Source organism: Canis lupus, chromosome X, assembly GCF_011100685.1.
Source record: "Canis lupus familiaris isolate Mischka breed German Shepherd chromosome X, alternate assembly UU_Cfam_GSD_1.0, whole genome shotgun sequence".
NCBI lineage: Eukaryota > Metazoa > Chordata > Mammalia > Carnivora > Canidae > Canis > Canis lupus.
This window is the reverse complement of record NC_049260.1, coordinates 86,919,434-86,936,566: the sequence shown is the minus strand read 5'-3', so window position 1 is coordinate 86,936,566 and position 17,133 is coordinate 86,919,434.

Sequence of the window (17,133 nt, the reverse complement as noted above, 5' to 3'; positions counted from 1 at the left end):
TCCTTTTGATGGCTGAGTAGTATTCCATTGGATATATATACCACATCTTCTTTATCTATTCATCTGTTGATGGACAGCTGGGCTCTTTCCATATTTAGGTTTTTGTGGACATTTCTGCTATAAACATTGGGGTTCATGTGCCCCTTTAAATCACTATGTTTGTATCCTTTGGATAAATACCTAGTAGTGTAACTGCTGGGTCATAGTGTAGTTCTATTTTTAATTTATTGAGGAACCTCCATACTGCTTTCCAGAGTGCCTGCACCAGTTTGCATTCTCATTAACAGTGTAAGACGGTTCCCCTTTCTCCTTGCCAACTTCTGTTGTTTCATGATTTGCTAATTTTAGCCATTCTGACAGGTGTGACGTGGCGTTTCATTTTGGCTTTGATTTGTATTTCCCTGATGCTGAGTGATGTTGAGCATTCTTCATGTGTCTGTTGGCCATGTCTTCTTCAGAGAAAGGCCCATTCATGACTTCTGCCCATTTTTACTGGATTGTTTGTTTTTTGGGTATTGTGTTTGATAAGTTCTTTATAGATTTTGGAAACTAGCCCTTTATCTGATAAGACATTTGAAAATATCTTCTCCCATTCCATAGGTTGCCTTTTAGTTTTGTGGACTGTTTCCTTTTCTGTGCAAAAGCTTTTTATCTTTATGAAGTTCCAATAATTCATTCTTGCTTTTGTCTCTCTGGCCTTTGGAGATATGTCTAGCAAGAACTTACTACAGCCAAGGTCAAAGAGGTTGCTGCTTGTGTTCTCCTCCAGGATTTGGTTGGATGCCTGTCTCACAGTTAGGTCTTTCATCAATTTGAGTTTATTTTTGTGTATAGTGTAAGAAAGTGGTACAGATTCATTCTTCTGCATGTAGCTGTCCAATTTTTTCAACATCATTTGTTGAAGAAACTGTTTTTTTCCCCATTGGCTATTCTTTTCTGCTTTGTCAAAGATTAGTTGACCATAGAGTTGAGGGTTCATTTCTGCATTCTCTATTCTGTTCCACTGATTTATGTGCCTGGTTTTGTGCCAGTACCATACAGTCTGGATGATTATAGGTTTGTAATACAGCTTGAAGTCTTGAATTGTGATGCCTCCAGCTTTGGTTTTCTTTTACAACATTACTTCAGCTATTTGGGGTCCTTTCTGGTTCCATACAAATTTTAGGATTGTTTGTTCCAGCTCTATGAAAAATGCGAATGGTATTTTGATAGAGATTGCATTGAATCAGTGCACAATTTGATTTGGGACGCATGTTTAGAACATTTAATCACCAATATATAGTTTTTTTTTACTGTGGTAAGAATATTTAGCATGAGATCTGGGCCCTCTTAAAATTTAAGTGTGTACAGCATTATTATATACAGGAACTATAGCAAATCTCTAGAACTTACTCATCATGCATAACTGAAACTTTATACCAGTTTGAAAAACAATGTCTCATTCCCCCTCCTCCCAGACTCTGACAAGCTACTCTCTTCTATGAGTTTTGCTGTTTTAGACATCTTCTATAAGTGGAATTATGCGGTATTTGTCTTCCTGTGACCACTTAGTATAAAGTCCTCCAGGTTCATCCAAGTCATTGCATATGGCGGATTTCATTCTTTTTAAAGGCTGAATAATATTCCATAGTTTGTATATACCACATTTTCCTTATCCATTCATCATTAATGGACAGTTAGATTGTTTCAATACCTTGGATATTGTGAATAATGCTGCAATGACTGTGGAAGTGCAGATATCTCTTCAAGATCCTGATTTAAATTCTTTGGGACAAATATCCAAAAGTGGATATTTGATCTAGAAGTGGATCATATATTAGTTCTTTTTAACGTTTTTGAGGAATTCTCATTCTGTTTTCTATTGTGGCTGCACAAATTTATAGTCCTTCCAACAGGAAACAAGTGTTCCAATTTCTCTACATTCTTGCCAACAATCAACCGTTGTTGTTGTTTTATAATAGTGATCCAAAAAGACATAAGAGCCAACAAATATATGAAAAAGTAGTCAACATCATTAATCATCAGGGAAATGAAAATCAAAACCAGAATGAATAATCACCAATGTTAGTAGAATAATTTAGTATATATCTTTTGGAGTAGCATCATTTTGTAGTGTTCTTTTTCTTAAAAAAAAAGTTTCCTCCATCTAAAGGCTAACTGCCCTGCAAAAAAAAAATATGGTTAGTGAAATAATCACCATAATATCCCCAGAGGCTCCTCAGAAGCAACTAATCTCTTGGGCACACACCTTCTAAGTCACATCTAAAAAATATGTAGATAAGGGCTCCTGCGTGACTCATGCAGTTAAGCATCTGACTCTTGATTTGGGCTTAGGTCATGATATTGGGTTCCTGAGATGGCCCTGTGATGGGCTTCCCATTCAACATGAAGTTTCCCCTCTATACCCCTCACTGCTCACACTTGCATGCTCATGCATGATCTCTCTATCTCTCTCAAATAAATAAATCTTTTTAAAATTTTTGAAAATCTGCAGATGTATCAGGAAAAAAACTTTGTATTTGATTGTAATAATTTACAATTACCCAATAAAGAGTTGCCTTTTCAGCATAAAAATAAAAATAAAACACATGCAGATAAGTGAAAAAAATTTCCTCCATCTAAATATACAATTAACTAGGACCAGCATCATATGCTATATAATAAATATGAAGAACTCTCTGCTTTATGGTGCCAATTCAATATGCCTCCCTTTTCACTGTGAATTAGTCTCCTTTTTCATTGTTATAGATAACTGAAACACTTTTTAGGAATGTAATTAAGCCCCCCCCCCCAATCTGTCTCCAAGGTTAGGATCAAGAAGAACTGGATTCCATTTACACTATCCATAGTATTTTAACTGGGTGTACTTCACTTCCTTACATGCCTAATTTTACTCCTTTGCCTCTCTCTCTGATTAGCAGGACACGTGTGTGTTTGCATGAACACACAAGACATAAGCACATATACTTAGATATACATAAAACACACACATATATCTTTGTCACCCTATCCATGCCCGTACATATAGTTCGCTACTTTTATGATTTTTTAATATAATTAACTACTCTTAAATACAGCAGAATTTTCTAATTAAGAGCAAAAGCTGAAGTTTTCAAAAATAGCTGAGATGAAGTATCAGGGATAAAAATTTACCCTTTGACAAGTAAAAACCAGAGAAGACATACGAACCAATGGTTTTCAGAAAATAATAATCAAATAAAATTGTAAGCCCTAAATAATGGAAAAAAAGTAAATTAGCTCTCCTATTTCCCCTACTTGCTGCCTGGAAAGAATTTGCAGGCCATAGCACAGGGAAGGCAACCTTAAGCAAAGCCCAGGGATCTCCCTGAGCTAAGGAGAGAAATAGGAGAATTCAAATAGGCAAAAGGAACTAGAGTTTGCAAGGAAGAAAAAATCATTTTTTATTCTTTCTCTGATATATTTCCAGCAAAATTTATATAACTCAAATCATTTTTTGCCATTTCCATTTCCATTTGGTTTTTGGTTTCCAAAAACCAAACCATATTTGGTTTTTGTTTTTACAAAAGCAACAACAACAACAAAAAAAAACAAGTTGTTTGATAATGGGCTAAAGTTACAAACTCAGGTTCTGTTAAGAATAATTTGTATAGTTTTATTGGATATTTAATTTTGATTTCAAGCAATTAATTACATTGATTCTTCTCGACTGTTCAGAGGAAATTTCTTATCAAATTCATTTTCTTTTTGCTGAAAATGTCACTCAATATTGTATATACACTTTATCAATTTTTTACACAATAAATAACTTGTTTTGTTTTGTTTTGGTCATAGCAGACTGCAATCATCATTTATTGTGAAATTTTCAGCATACTTTCTTCCAATCTATCTTTTTCTTTAATATTCTGGCTGTACTATTTGCTTCCACTTGCCACTCAATTTTATATCAGTAGTAGTAGGCTTTATTTTAAATTTCAAATGTATCCAACTTTTTAAAGTGAAAAATGATTTAATTATATTTGAAATCATATGTATTTAAATTTAATAACCAATTATGATTTACATAGCATCAGTATAAATCACACTGCATAAAATATGCAAATAAGTATGTTACAATCTTATATCAGTGCTTAGAATAAATCATTAGAACTGAATCAATCTCTTGATACTAACTAGACTGATGGTGTGATTATGTATAATACTAGAAATAACACACATGACACGCACACTACAATATGAGAATGTTATCTTATACAAAGTAATGATAAACGTGAAATGTAGTCCCACCAAGACATTAAGTTGCATGTAATGGAAAATATAGTTTACAGTGCTTCAGTTTAATTTAAATTTTAATTAATAAAAATGGAACTGATTTTAAAATTCAGTTCTCAGTCACAATAGACTCATTTCAAGTGCTTCATATCCACATGTGGCTGGTGGTTACCATACCAGACAAGATAGGACAGCATTCCTACTATACATAACATGGTTCTTCTTCTACTATGTAGAAGATTTTCCATGTCAATTTATTCAAATATCTGGTCAATCCAAGGGGGAAGTCCATCAGTCTGGCAACTGCAAGTAGTCATTGGAACTGCATCTAGTTACCTGTATCTATTACCACTCCTTTGCATTGGCTACATAAAAAACAATGAATCTGCAAATTTAAACTAAATCCAAAATATTAGGATAATAAGATCACAGTAAATTCATATAGAAGGGAAAAATTCATCCAAGTAATCAATTACATTTGGTAAAAGAACAATAATGAAGAGGAAATTGCCATAGTAGCACTATAGAGATACATGGTATTTAAAAGTGTAGTATTGGCATAAAAATACATGGTATCAGTACAATTAACTAGCAACATAGAAAAAAATAATGTAGGCCTTCCGTTATTTCATTCCAGATGCAAAAAAACCCAGATGAATTAATGAATTAAACATAATTACAAGACTAAATATTTTAAGAGAAAAGTCACCAAGTTCCAAATCTATAAGTGAAGGTTGGCAGACTTTTCTGCCTATAAATGAAAATATTTTATACAAGGGAAGTGGCTATTATAAAATAGAGAAAGGGTAATATGATTGGAGAATATACCTGCTGCATAAATAATAGGCAAATGATCAGCAACCAAAATATATGGAATTACTACAAATCAATAAAGAAAATATAGAAAATTTAGCAAAGGAAATAAATAGGAAGTTCACAGAAATATCACAAATGGTCAAGAAACATAAAATGCTAAACTTCATAAATAATTAGAAAAATAAATATTACAATAAATATAATATTTCATACTATGACTGGCATTTTAAAATATGTACAATATCCACCTTGGCTAGGATATTGAGTTCCTTCATACACAATTGGTGACAATACACATTTGGTGTAGCCTTTGGTTTGGAATGACAATTTGGCAATAACTGTAAAAATTTTAAATTACATACCTATTGACCCAGCAATTCCTCTTTTAACTATATATATATTAGTTAAAATATATAATATATAAAATACAAATATGTAAATAAATATGTATATATGTAAATAATATATAAATATATAAAATACAAATATATAATATTTTTAAAATATATAAAATATAAAATATATAATATATAAAATCCCCTGTGGGAGGGCATTCAGATTATTTTTAGTTGTTTACTATTTAAAATAATGTATATATATATATATATATACTTGCATATGTAGCAATTATAACAAAGATATTGATTCATGCATTTTTTAAATGCATACATATTTAAATATTGAGTATACACATTTAAATACTGAATATATATATATATATGTGAATATGTAATTCCCACAGGGAATTGCTTAAATAAATGAGTATATTGGCTAGGATATTGAAATATATCTATATTGAAATTTATGAAATCTATATATGAAATTTATATATATCTATATATGAAATTTATGAAGCACTATGTAGCATTTAGAAGAATAAAGCAGCACTATTAATTACTGACATTCAAAAATCTCTAAGATACATTGTTAAATAGAAAGCAATTACAAAATAGGACAACCCTACAATCTGGCAATTGCCCTACTAAGTATTTCCCCAAAGAATACAACAGTATTAATTCAAAGGGATACATACACCCCTGATGTTTATAATAGCATTATTTACAGTAGCCAAATTATGGAAATAGCCCAAGTGTCCACGGACTACTGAATGGATAAAGAAGATGTGGTATATATATAATGGAATATTAAGTAGTCATAAAAAGGAACAAAATCTTGCTATTTGCAACAACATGGATGGAGCTAGAGTATTATGCTAAGTGAAATAAATCAGTCAGTGAAAGACAATTACCATATGATGATCTCACTCCTATGTGGAATTTAAGAAACAAAACAAACGAGCATAGGAAAAAAAAAGAGAGAGAGGCAAACCAAGAAATAGACTCTTAACTATAGAAAACCAACTAATGGTCACCAGAGGGAATGGTGTGGGGGAATGGGTTAAATAAGCAGTGGGCATTAAGGAGTCCTCTTGTGATGAGTGCAGTGTGTTGTATGAAAGTGTTGAATCATTATATTGTACACCTGAAACTCATATTACACTGTATGTTAATTAACTGGGATTTTAATAAAAACCTTTAAAAAGTAAGCATTTGTTATTTTCTCAATATTGGTAGATCCTGGACAAAATCAAAGCTTAGTGGTATTTTCTTAAGAACAGAATTAATGACACAATCTCTTGTTGAACACTTGTCAAAAATAGACATTCGTCTCATGCATACTGAAGATTTGAACTTCAGCATGTTCTTAACAATGGCTATCACTCAATCCACACCTATCCAGCTCATCTCTATTGGCTAGGCTTGCTTCTAGTCACACCAATTCTACACATACATCACACAAATATACACACACCTCCTGCACATCATTCTTTTTTTCCCCCATTTTCTTGTCTTATTCCACACTTTCCCCTATCTGGAGTGCCTTTCTTCATCCTCTCAAATTCTAGTCATTATTTCCTCAACCTTTTTCCTCCAAAAAACTTGATTTTACTGATCTAGGGTAATCATAATTTGTGGTCCTATATGTATATTCACATTTTACAATAAAGCCAATTATATTCATAGAACAGCAAACATAGAAGAAATCTCTGAAGAAAATTTTAAAATTTTTAAAATGATTTTAAATTTTATTGATTTTAAAATTTTTATTAGCCATTATATTAGTCAGAGCTCTCCAGAGACAAAGAACTAATAGGATGTATACATATAAAGAGATTTATTATAAGGAATTGGCTCACATGTTTATAGACATTAATAAGTCTAAATCTGTATTGTAAGCCAGCAAGCTGGACACCAAGAGAGCTGATGGAACAGATGAAATCTGAAGGCAGTCTGCTGGAGAACTCCCTCTTGTTGAGAAGGCTGGTCTTTTTTCTATTCAGATCTTCAACCCATTGGCCTCCATCCCCATTATGGAGGGCAGTCTACTTACCTTAAGGTCATCAGTTATAATATTAATCTTATCCCCAAACACCCTCTAATTTGACACATAAAATTTACCATCACAGCCATAAAAGCTTCTTCAAGTGAAATCTTTAATCAATATCATAGTTGCTCTCATTGTCATTACCATCAGCAAAGCTAATGCTATTTAAGAGCCTGCTGTGGTTTGGGCCTATTATAATTGCTTTAGTTTTTTAATCCTCAAAATAATACTATGGCACAAGTACTGTTATTATCATCCCTGTTTTACAGATGAGGAAACTGAGGTATAGAGAGGTTATATAACTTGCTCAGGGATACACAGCTAACCTAACCAGTGACAGAATCAGGATTTGAACTCAGTTTGAACTCAGCCTTCTCTACTGTATTGTTTTTCAAAGAGATACGATTAGACAATGAATTTAGTATTCATTCTTGCCTGGCTCATTAATTTATTTTTATATATTTTTAATAATTTTTAAAAAGATTTTATTTATTTATTTGACAGAGAGAGACAGCACATGCAGGGGGAGTGACAGATGGAGAGGGAGAAACAGGCTCCCCATTGAGCAAAGAACCCAATGTGTAGCTTGATACCAGGACCCTGGGACCATGACCCGAGATAAAGGAAGATGCTTAACCAGCCACCCAGGTGCACCTATTTTGATATATTTTATGTAATAGTTTTAAAGAATATGCATGTTACTTAAAATAATGTTTGCTCAATGCACTCATTTTAAATATACAGGAAAATATAAATTGAAAATAATGGACTCCTGGGACACCTGAGTGGCTCAGTGGTTGCCTTCAACTTGGGGCAAGATCCTGGGGTCCTGGAATCAAGTCCCACATTGGGCTCCCCACAGGGAGCCTGCTTCTCTCTCTGCCTGTGTCTCTGCTTCTCTCTTTGTGTCTCTCATGAATGGATAGGTAAAAATCTTTAAAATAAAATGGACTCCTTCCATTTTTATTTATAAGATGTAAAATGTCTATGATGCAAATACTGGAGTTGTTACATCTGACTTAAAATGCAGTCATTATAAATGATGGTACATTAAAGTGAGGGAGTGTGGTGGTTAATTTTATGTGTCATCCTAACTGGGCTAAGGGAATCCCAGATAGCAGACAAAACATTATTGTTGGGTATACCTGTGAGGGTGTTTCTAGAAGAGATTAGTATCTGAATCATTAAACTGAGCAAAGATCATCCTTACCAACGTGAGTGGGCACTATTCAATTTGTTGACACCCAAAGAGAATAATATATATAGAACAATGTATATCTATATATAGGTATATATATATTCAAATGTGCAACCATATGAAGTCAGAGAAACACACATACATATTCTTATTGACATTTGTATCTGGATCAGGCTTTACCTAAAACCCTCTACATTTCAGATTTATAAGTTTCTTTTTGGGATTTAGCTAGCTGGAAATAAGTTGCCACTTGCTGTCAAATAAATCTTTTGTAAAAAGATGGATCTATAATATTTTTAAGATAAAGGATATATTATAGTTTTTTTCATTTCATCCCCATGATATGCATCACTCAAGAGTTTTTCTTTTGTTTAATATAAAGATTAATACATATATAAAGGCTTTCTATATTTTTATCTCTGTTGGGAAAAGTAGATCAAATTTTTCATGTGATCTGTATTTTACTTTTTGTCAACAATATTTCGTGGAAAGACTTTCAAGTTTTATTAAATGGCTGTATCATATTCCCTAGTATTGATGTACCAAAATGTAGTCAACCATATTCTCCTGATGGTCTGAGTTTTTTCTTTTGTTTCTTATTCATTTATTTGTTCTTGTATTTTTTTTGTTCTTGTATTTAAAACAAATAGCAATAAAATGTCTTTATTCTTCTATTTGTAAAAAAGAGAGAGAGAGAGAGAGAGATGACATGTAGAACAGATGTTCTAAAAATGGCATTGAGATACTTTCAGTAAAATCCTATTGCTGATAGGGTCTAACTTTGCTGTTGAACAGATAATCATATATACACTGTTGAATTATTAATAGTGTTTCTCTAACCAAACTTTACTGTGGACAACTAGTTAACAATTTATTTTCTCTATACTCAGACCCTAACCTCAAGAAAGAGGAAATCAGAAGAAAATACATAAGCTGCAGCTTTGTTTAGGAAGTTGTTGGTTTTTTTTTTTTTAAAGATGCCTTGCTCCTGTATGGGTAAAAAATTGGAAAATACTGGTTATCCTATACTCTAAGACTTTTTTAAAAAAATTATTTAATTGCCATGTGTGCTTTAGCCTTGCCACTACTGGTAGGCAGGGAGTTCTTGTGGAAAGAAGATTATACCTTTGGTTTTCTGGGATGCTCTTATAAAGCTTACCTAGAATTGTGGATTTTTCAGAAATGAAAACTCAATAAATATAAACATAATACAGGGCTTTGGAAAGAATAACAGTAAATGTTAACTGCTAAACCATTTCCAGGAAATATGAGGACAGAATATGATAGAGTAGCTAAGCACCTAGGCTATGGAACTAGATAGATCTGTTCTTGAATCCTGACTTTGCCACATATTAGACAGGTTCATCATCATTTCTGTGTCTCAATCTCTTCATTTACTAAAGGGTGACATTGTTAGTACCCACCACACAGAACTGTAGTGACAATTAATCATGGAATCTACACATTTTTTTTCCACACAGTGCCTGGCATAGAGTAAGTGTTCAAAAATATAAGCAAATACTTATATTTGCTTATATTTAAATATTGGTAATATTTATCTAAGCAATTACACATGAATCCTCACCAAGTCTTTGAGATAAGTGTTATCATCACCATTTAACAGAAGGGAAAACTGAGGCAGATAGGAAAAGTGATTTGCCTGAGTTCACAGAACTAGTTAAGATGCAGAGCAAAGACTCAAAGCCATGGTGTCTGTCTCCAGAAGCCATGTACTTGACAACAAAACCATACTGCTCCTCAAGAGACAGTCGAGTTTCTATTTCTTTTTTTTTAAGATTTTATTTATTTATTCATGAGAGACAAAAAGAGAAAGGCAGAGACATAGGCAGAGGGTAAAGCAGGCTCCCTATGGGGAGCCTGATGCGGAACTAGATCCCAGGACCCTGGGATCACGACCTGAGCCAAAGGCAGATGCTCAACCACTGAACCACCTAGGTGCCCTGAGTTTCTGTTTCTATAATGCCTCTATAGGAGATAAGATATGTCCTCTTTGAAAACAGAAAGCTCTGTCCCTTTTTAAGGGACTCCAGACTTTGACAAATGGATGAGACGGTTGTGTTTACAGTGGGGGGGTGGGCAGAGGTCTTCACAGGATCCCAAAAGTCACTGGTGGATTCGTGCTCCCTTTTTCAGAAGACCCTCCTCCTTTGCTGGCTCAACTTCTTGAATTTGCCTTAACTACTTTCCCTTCCCCAGAGAGTAACTTATACATAGCATACACAGAGCTGTCATTATGTAAATGAAGCTTCCCCAGTCCTGACATGGTGCATTAAAATATTCTTTAAATGTTTTCAAAGACATCAGCCCACTGAAGCAATCATTATGCTATAGCAGTTACTTCACCTGATGGGTGTTACTGCTTTCAAACGGGAAGATATAATTTTTCAGTAATTCAGTTATAGCCATACTCTTGTTTCAAAATTAATTTGACTTCTGTATGGGGTACAATCTTGGCATCAGTATTTTCATTTTAATACAGCAGCCAACAATACTAAAATATCATCAGTGAATCATGAGTGACTCAACAGCAATTCAAAAGAAATTGTTTTGTCAAATGTCTTCTGCCTTCATCAGAAAGTCATGCGGATGACTTAAGAAATTTTGCACTTAAGAAATATTGATACATGTGCAGTAGTGGTTCAAAACTGCTACTGAATATGTACTACTCCATTTCTGGAGTAATATCACTTTGTTAATAGATGGGCCAAACTATAGACTTCTATTGAGTCCCTGAGAGTAAAAAGTCTATTCCCTAGTACAGGGATTCTCAAATCCTGATCTATAGAGCTCTAGTATTCCATTCAGTCACCTTATGGCGATGCCTTATGGAGCAAGGTTGTGTGGGCTTGCTGTCATGCCCACTTTTGCTTCCAACAGAGTAACTTCTCATTTATCCTTTGATATATTGGGATTCCTCATAAGATTTTTTTTAAGTTAAAAACTAATATTTTTATAAGACAAAATTTGGAAATGATCCTTGGGAACATAAAAAGAAGTATATGTTCACTGTTTTCAGTAAGATTTACTGTCTTTGACTGATATAGGATACACAGCGTAATATATTATATAGATATCTAGGGAGGAAAGGATAGTTTTGAGCCCATTCGGGGCCATTGCACAATCAGACAAGCCAGCACATTCAGTCCCAGGTATTTTATATCCATTATCACAATAAATCTTCACAACAATAATGATAATAGTATCATTGTACTAATTTTATGGAGCAGTAAACTGAGTTTCAGAGAGTTTAAATAACCAGGCCTAAAACCATATAACCAATTATCTACAGAGAAGGGACTCAAACCCATGCCTGTTCATCCCCGAGTCCATGGTCTTTAAATGCTGCATCAAACTACATCTCCAACACCTATCACTGTCACAGGATTTCAGAAATGGATGAAATCATTATAAGCCATGTAGTGTAAGGAAGCTCAGCAAATAAGTCTAGCATTCAAATGTATCAATTTGGCCCATGTCCACTTAAGAGTTGCAACGGTGTCAAATTACAGAGGTCCCAAAGAGACTGGCCCTCAAGCTGCACTTAGCTCCCAGATGTGTTCTGTTTGGCATACACAGAGTCTCTAAAAATCAGGACATTCTACTAAAGTTCCATTATCTATTGTTTGTTTGTTTTTATTGCCAGCTGTACTCGTTTACACTACCTGCATGGCTTCTGTGGAAAACTGCATTTGTAACCCCTTATTTGGAAACGTGGAACAGGAGAGAGAACCTTCCTCCAACTAGCCACTTTGAGACCATCCACCTAGAAAATATATTAGATGGTGTTTTGACAGAAGAGCACATGAATAATATAGGGGTGAGGTCCCAATCTGGAATATGCCACAAAAGAAGTAGTGAATTCAATAATTCAGGTGAACAATATTAATGTGGTAGAATGCGGAAAATAACACTCAATAAAGAAAAAAATGAAAAGCACCCCTTCATACAACAGATATGTATTAATCACTTACCATGTTTCTCAAAGCTACAGGAAAACAGAAACATAAAACATCGTCCCTGCTCTCAAGTGGCTTTAGTGTAATGGAGCATAAGACAAGAAATGGGCAATGAGAACATAATGTGAAAAGAGAAGAGCACAACATGATGAAAATAAGCACAAAGTATAAGGGGGGCACAGATACATTGTATAACACTAGGAGTTTAGGAGAAGTTATCATTAATGAGTGCTAAGAGTCACTAGATGGGGAACAGATGAGAGACAGAGGGTACCATCCAAGTAAATGAATGAAAGAATGGTATTTCTAAAAGTAGAGAATTAGAAAACATCATAATTCTTTGAAGAAATATGTTTTCTCCTCATGACTGATGCAAAGGAAGGACTTTGGGGAAATGGTGGACGATAAGGCTGGAAGACTAGGTGGACATTTATTGATATACACTCCCATACTCATTCAACAGAAACTTAAAGGTACCAACTTAGGCAGTGAGAATACAAGAGACAGCAAGGCAAATGAAGACCCTAACCTAATTAAGTTCACATTCTTTTTTAAAAAATATTAATTAATTAATCAATTAGTTGATTGATTAATTTTAAAGGGGGCACACAACTAGGGGGAGAGGTAGAGGAAGAGGAGAAAGCAAATCTCAAGCAGATCCCCAATGACCTTAGAGCCTGATGTCAGGCTCGATCCCATGACACTGAGATCATGAACTGAACTGAAATCAAAAGTAAGATGCTCAACTAACTGAGCCACCACCCTGGTGCCCCGAAGTTTGTATTCTCAAAAATTGAGTCAGATAAACAATATAAATGATTAACTTAATTAGTGCCATGATGGAGGGTTTTATTTTTAAGATCATGATATAGAATAACCAAAATTTCATAAACTTACATGTCTTTTTTTATTTTAGAAAAGGAGCTCTAAATTTTATTCTAAGTGTCACAAGGAGCCACAGAAGGGTTTTAAAAGGGGATGGAGTTGTGATATGATAAAGAGTGTATTTTAGAAAGTTAACTGTGGCAATAGAGTGTAGAACATACTGGATGAGGGAAACACAGGAAGTAAAGAGACTAGATAAGAGACTTGCGGTAGTATAGGTAAGAAAGGTGATGACCTCCACTACACTATTTTGGTGGAGATGAAGAGAAGTGGATAGACTTATGAACGTGCTAAATGACGACAGGGGATGGGAAAGAGAAATTTGTAGTATAGTCCCAGGTTTATGATGTTAGTGGATCAATATGAAGATAGGATCCAAAGCTAGAATAAAATGGGAGTGAAGGTCAGGAAAGGTTTAATTATATTTTTTATTGGAGTTCGATTTGCCAACATATAGCATAACACCAAATGCTTACCTCATCAAGTGCCCCCCTCAGTGCCTGACACCCAGTCACTCCATCCTCCTGCCCACCTCCCTTTCCACTACCACTTTTTAAAAAAAAATATTTTATTTATTTATTCAAGAGAGACAGAGAGAGAGAGAGGCAGAGACACAGACAGAGGCAGAAGCAGGCTCCATGCAGGGAGCCGGACATGGGACTCGATCACAGGTTTCCAGGATCAGGCCCTGGACTGAAGGTGGCGCTAAACCGCTGAGCCACCAGGGCTGCCCTCCACTACCACTTGTTCGTTTCCCAGAGTTAGTGTCTCTCATGTTCTATCACCTTCTCTGATTTTTCCCACTCATTTTCTCTCGTTCCCCTGTATTCTCTTTTTTTAAGTTTTTTTTTTATTTTTTTTATTTATTTATGATAGTCACAGAGAGAGAGAGAGAGAGAGGCAGAGACACAGGCAGAGGGAGAAGCAGGCTCCATGCACCGGGAGCCCGATGTGGGATTCGATCCCGGGTCTCCAGGATCGTGCCCAGGGCCAAAGGCAGGTGCCAAACCGCTGCGCCACCCAGGGATCCCCCCTGTATTCTCTTTAACTATTTTTAATATTCCCCAAATGAATGAGACCATATAATGTTTGTCCTTCTCTTATTGACTTACTTCACTCAGCAAAATACCCTCCAGTTCCATCGACATTGAAGCAAATGGTGGGTATTTGTCATTTCTAATGGTTGAGTAATATTCCATTGTATACATAAACCACATCTTCTTTATCCATTCATCTTTCGATGGACACAGAGGCTCCTTCCACAGTTTGGCTATTGTGGACATTGCTGCTATAAACATTGGGGTGCAGGTATCTTGGCATTTAACTGAATTTGTATCTTTGGGATAACCCTCCAGCAGTGCAATTGCTGGGTCGTAGGGCAGATCTATTTTTAACTCTCTGAGGAACCTCCACACAGTTTTCCAGAGTGGTTGCACCAGTTCACATTCCCACCAACAGTGCAAGAGGGTTCCCCTTTCTCCACATCCTCTCCAACATTGGTTGTTTCCTGTCTTGCTAATTTTCCTCATTCTCACTGGTGTGAGGTGGTATCTCATTGTGGTTTTGATTTGTATTTCCCTGATGGCAAGGGATGCGGAGCATTTTCTCATGTGCTTGTTGGCCATGTCTATGTCTTCCTCTGTGAAATTTCTGTTCATATCTTTTGCCCATTTCATGATTGGATTGCTTGTTTCTTGGGTTTTGAGTTTGATAAGTTCTTTATACATCCCTTTATCTGATAGGTCATTTGCAAATATCTTCTCCCATTCTGTAGGTTGTCTTTTAGTTGTGTTGACAGATTCTTTTGCTGTGAAGAAGCTTTTTAACTTGATTAAGTCCCAATAGTTAATTTTTGCTTTTGTTTCCCTACAGAGATGGATCTTGCAAGAAGTTGCTGTGGCCAAGTTCAAAAAGGGTGTTGCCTGTGTTCTCCTCTAGGATTTTGATTGAATCTTGTCTCACATTTAGAGCTTTCATCCATTTTGAGTTTATCTTTGTGTATGGTGTAAGAGAATGGTATAGTTTTATTCTGCACGTGGCTATCTAATTTTCCCAGCATCATTTATTGAAGAGACTGTCCTTTTTCCAGTGGATAGTCTTTCCTGCTTTGTTGAATCTTAGTTGACCATAGAGTTGATAGCCCATTTCTGGATTCTCCATTCTGTTCCATTGATCTATGCATCTGCTTTTGTGCCAGTACCACACTGGCCTGACAACCACAGCTTTGTAGTACAACCTGAAATCTGGCACTGTGATTCCCCCAGCTATGGTTTTCTTTTTTTAAATTCCCCTGGCTATTTGGGGTCTTTTCTAATTCCACACAAACCTTAAGATGATTTGTTCCAACTCTCTGAAGAAAGTCCATGGTATTTTGATAGGGATTGCAACAAATGTGCAAATATCCCTGGGTAGCATAGACATTTTCAATGTTAATTCTTCCATTCCATGAGCTTGGAATATTTTTTCATCTCTTTGTGTCTACCTCAATTTCTTTCAGACGTATTCTGTAGTTTTTAGGGTATAGATCCTTTACTTCTTTGGTTAGGTTTATTCCTAGGTATCTTATGCTTTTGGGTGCAATTGTCAATGCAATTGACTCCTTAATTTCTCTTTTTTCAGTCTCATTGTTAGGGTATAGAAATGCCACTGATTTCTGGGCATTGATTTTGTATCCTGCCACACTGCTGAATTGCTGTATGAGTTCTAGCAATCTTCAGGTGGAGTCTTGGGTTTTCTATGTACAGTGTCATGTCATCTGCGAAGAGGGAGAGTTTGATTTCTTCTTTGCCAATTTGAATGCCTTTTATTTCTTTTTGTTGCCTGATTGCTGAGGCTAGGACTTCTCGTATTATGTTGAATAGCAGTGGGGAGAGTGGACATCCCAGTCGTTTTCCTAATCTTAGGGAAAGGCTCCCAGTGTTTCCCCATTGAGAATGATATTTGCTTTGGGCTTTTCATAAATGGCTTTTAAGATGCTAGAGAATGTTCCCTCTATCCCTACATTCTGAAGAGTTTTGATCAGGAATGGATGCTTTATTTTGTCAAAGGCTTTCTCTGCGTCTATTGAGAGGATCATATGGTTCTTGTATTTTCTCTTGTTGATATGATCTGTCATGCTCCTTGCTTTATGAGTGTTGAACCAGCCTTGCATCCTGGGGATAAATTCCACTTGGTCATGGTGAATAATCTTCTTAATGTATTGTTGGATCCTATTGGCTAGTATCTTGTTGAGATTTTTTGCATATGGGTTCATCAGGGATATTGGTCTATAATTTTCCTTTTTGGTGTGGACTTTGTCTGGTTTTGGAATTACAGTGATGCTGGCCTCATAGAACGAGTTTGGAAGTATTCCATCTCTTTCTTCCTTTGGAACAGCTATAGTAGAATAGATATTGTTTCTTGTTTATACGTTTGATAGAATTCCCCTGGGACGCCATCTGGTCCTGGACTTTTGTGTCTTGGGAGGTTTTTGATGACTGCTTCAATTTCCTCTCTGGTTAATGGCCTGTTCAGATTTTCTATTTCTTCCTGTTCCAGTTTTGGTAGTTTGTGGTTTTCCAGGAATGCATCCATTTCTTCTAGATTGCCTAATTTATTGGCATATAGCTGCTCATAATATGC